This window comes from Etheostoma cragini, chromosome 22, assembly GCF_013103735.1.
Source record: "Etheostoma cragini isolate CJK2018 chromosome 22, CSU_Ecrag_1.0, whole genome shotgun sequence".
NCBI lineage: Eukaryota > Metazoa > Chordata > Actinopteri > Perciformes > Percidae > Etheostoma > Etheostoma cragini.
In genome coordinates, this window is record NC_048428.1 from 1,535,267 (window position 1) to 1,539,306 (window position 4,040).

The 4,040-nt window shown below is 38.2% G+C and overlaps 1 long non-coding RNA gene across 1 annotated transcript; it reads right to left on the reverse strand.

Annotated features, from left to right (window-relative positions):
• Positions 1-1,906: 1,906 nt before the first annotated feature.
• Positions 1,907-3,736, reverse strand: LOC117937539. Its single transcript, XR_004655176.1, has 2 exons — positions 3,325-3,736; positions 1,907-1,968 (listed from the first exon to the last, which is right to left on the reverse strand). It is a non-coding gene; the product is annotated as an uncharacterized LOC117937539 (long non-coding RNA).
• Between the last annotated feature and the right edge of the window lie 304 nt (positions 3,737-4,040).

Genomic DNA, 4,040 nt, shown 5'->3' on the forward strand with positions numbered 1-4,040 from the left:
TGAGCCTTTAATTGGTCTCTCAGTCTGGTTTAGTGGAATTCACAATCATGGGGAAGACTGCTGACCTGACAGTTGTGCAGAAAACCATCATTCATACCCTCCACAAGGAGGGAAAGCCTCAAAAGGTAACTGCAAAGGAAGTCGGATGTTCTCAAAGTGCCGTATCAAGGCACATTAATACAAAAAAAGTCAAATGGAAGAGAAAAGGGTGGAAGAAAAAGGTGCACAAGCAGCATACATACAAATATTCTCTTTTCACATACATGCATTTTCACACTTACATATTTTCACACTTTCATGCACACAGTCTTTACTCTTACATACATACATTCTATTTATTACATATACTTGTTTTCTTTCTCACATGTATAAACCCTTTTCTCACACACACATACTTAGTAGCTCAGCCACAAACTTATAGTCACTTTAGCATATGTGTGTTCTTGATGCTCATCTTTTGTGGTATCCACTACTTTCACTGACACAGGAAGTTCCTCCCTAAACAGGAAGTCACTCTCAAACCCCAAAAATACATGTGCAAGACTTGTTTAGCTTGGTCCTAACCTGGATTTAAGGAGCCCACCTACACAATGATGCTATTCAAACTAATCCTGTGTTTTTGTCAAGTTCAGTTTCTCATTTTGGAGGAAGGAACAATGAAAATGACTTTAGACATTTTTTTATCAATGTATGGGAATGTGTTGAAAATATCCAAAGAGGAGCTACAGATTTCTTTGTTCATGGGAGGCTCTATGGAGAACTTCGTGGTCACGTTCAAACCTTATCTGGATTAATGTCCATCTCGAGATTTTCGAAGATTCAAGAAATAGAGAAACGATCAATACATTAGAGTCTTTAGATGGATATCTTCATTTTTTGATGAGTTCTCATGAAAGCAAGCAAAGAGCCAGGTCTGAGAACAGGTATGCCCTGTTGCCTCCACCTGTGATGATGGGGCTTCAAGGAAGGCCTCAATATAGCATTTCACAAGATCAAATCTCTCATTTAGTATCCCTTGGAATGAAAAGCAAAGCATCGCATCATGCTTAGGAGTTAGCTGTCGGACTCTCTACAGGCACAGACAGCTGCTTGGTATTCAGCCACTGACATAAGCAACACTGTCAGATCACAACCTGAACAGAGTTGTCGCTGAAATTCTTCAGTCAACCACAAATGCAGGTGAACGATATGTTCAAGGGAGCCTGAGGTCACGGGGGCTACGCAGTCAAAGGTGGCGTGTTAGACAGAGTCTGCAAGAAATTGATTCCATTGGCCGATCCCTCAGAAGACGCCATGCAATACGCCGACGAATATACAGTGTTCCAACTCCCAGTGAATTATGGGAAGTAAATTCCCAACAGAAAAACTAAATGTAAATCAAAAAGCAAGTTAGTCACCCAAAATTCAGATTTCTTTCCCCATATTCCAAGGAAATTCAAATAACCCCTCTGAGGAAAATACACTGACATATCTTACCATTTTTATTTTGCATTTCTTCATATTTTTTGTAGATATACATTTTTATTTTTTTATTTTTTATCTATACACAGAGTCCAAATTTGGTTATCTAGCAGCCAAAAAAAATGAAAGACTGTTGAGGGAAAATTTGATCACTGTTAAACACTCAGCAAAAGTAATTTAGGTCTGTTTTTTGGTCCTTTAATTTACAAAATCCTTCTGAACCAGCATGCCATGTTAGTCTGTTACTTTTATGACAGTTGTTGTAAGTGTATGCATGTGTGTATGTGTGTATGTTTGTGTGTGTGTGTGTGTGTGTGTTTTTTACCTCAGACATCTGGGTGGCTGTGTTGCCTCGGGCCCCCAGCATCACCATAGCCAGGGCTGAAGAGATGCTGAAAGGAGAGTAGAAGATGTTTGCCGTCTTATCGCCATCTCCGAACTTTTGGAGCAAAGCCAGAGAGAAGGTGGTGTTGGCCTTGGAGAGAGGGGTTGGAGATGCCATCGTGTCTGACACACAGGAGAGAGGACAGAGCATTCATTATCACAGACGTAAAACAAAGGGACTGGTATCTCACGCTCTCATTGGGCCAAATTTAACAACTTATTTGCAATTACATGGAAAGTCTCTGAATATGAATCCCTGATCTATTGAGACAATGTCTGAACCGATAAGACTCAGTCTTTAGTTCAGCAAACATGAAATAGACCTAGCAGTTATTTCACAATTGGTTCACATACATTGACCCACCAACTATATTAGTAAAAACCAGTGTAGGGCAAGTTACTTCCAAAATGTAATATATTATAGATTACTAGTTACTGGCATTTTTGAGTAATTAGTTATATTACAATATTACTGTCTCTAAATTGTAATGCGTTACACTACTTTTGCGTTACTTTCACCAAAATAACACCGGAAGTTTGACTTGGCAGCTACCAGATCAATAAAGTCTATATCCACATTAATATCCACATTAATACATCATAGATTATTCATAATGTTTTGTCAAATGTATATGAATATGCAAGGTAAAGCTATACAATTAGATACCTAAAATGTACAATAGGCAAGTAGGAGCATATACAAATAGATAATTAAAACATACAATTGGCAAGTAGGAGAAAATTAAAATACTCAATTAAAACTACCATACAGTTGTATTAAAATACGGCATTGTTGTAAAATGATTGTAAAGCATTTGAATAAGAAATTCATGTTGTTTTGTTGAAAATTAAGGCTGTCTAAAGGAAATGGTCAATTATAGTGTGATTTAAACTCACTATTTACATTATTTACAGTACTTTATTTACAGCTGACATGTGAACAGGTACACAACCTTATTTTATAACAGGAATTTAGTTTTACTGCGAACCGTCACAGGAAGTGCTTTTATTTTGAAGCAGCCTACACGGAAGTTGTCTGTTTTGTACTCTTGCTAGCTTACTGAGATGAACGTGAGACGCTAGATGTAAAACGTGTCCGTCAAAGCTAAGTTGTTCACTTTTTAGTTTGTAAAACTGCAACATATTAAACAAATGGTCCCAGTAAAAGACACGGTCGTCAATGGAAACCATTCCACTACATGCAGAGTTACGGCTACTAAAATGCAATAATATTATGTACGGCAAACATTATTCCCGACATGTTTCTATCTAGCAGCTCGGACAAACTGCTGTCCGCGCGGACCATGCATAGACCGTTAATATTAAATATTAAATATATATACAGTCAATGGACACACTGCTGTCTGCGCGGACCGTAGACCGTTAATATTATATATAAAATATACAGTCTATGGACACACTGCTGTCCGTGCTGACCATACTCCGTTAATGTTAATAATACACAGTCTAAGTGCTGACCTTCACCGGTTGGGACATGTTGTCCGTGTCTCTGGTTCTGACCACGGGGACAGAGACGGGACAGCACCTCACTTCAACGCAGCGTCATAACTCCTGAAAAAAATAAAAAAAAATATCTATCTTGCAAATGTATCTGTCTCTGCAGTCATCTCCACCGTCGAATCCAGCAACAGGAAATAACACTGACGGCGTTTTTTTCCTAAGAATGTTTCGCGGGGTTGAGGAATTCTTAAAAAAACAAACAAAAAAAAAACACCACTAATGTTGCGTTAAAATGCGTTGGAACTCACGGTACTGAGATTGGAACGAGTATAATATTACCGAAATTTAATTAGTAAAGCGTTACATTACTGCGTTAGGCTACAGCAAAAATGAATACATTACTGTAATTGGTGCTCCTCGAGGAATAAGATGAATTCATTAATTATTACAAGATGAATCCAGACGCCCTGAAAACCAGTCAAATCCCATGTTCCTCTCATCTACTTTTGACTTTGACGTACGTATTTTTGGTAATAGTGACGTCATGTTACCTTAATATAAACTTCACCCACTAGGGAGTTTTTCTTCTTCTGACTTGTATTGGCGGTTGGCAGTTCAAACCTGTGTCTAACACATCAAGTCTGGATTATTCCCCCGTTTTTACATGCAAAATGTTCCTCATGTGACATATAGCACATATCTCCTGTTACACTGGCAGGTACATTTAATCCCCT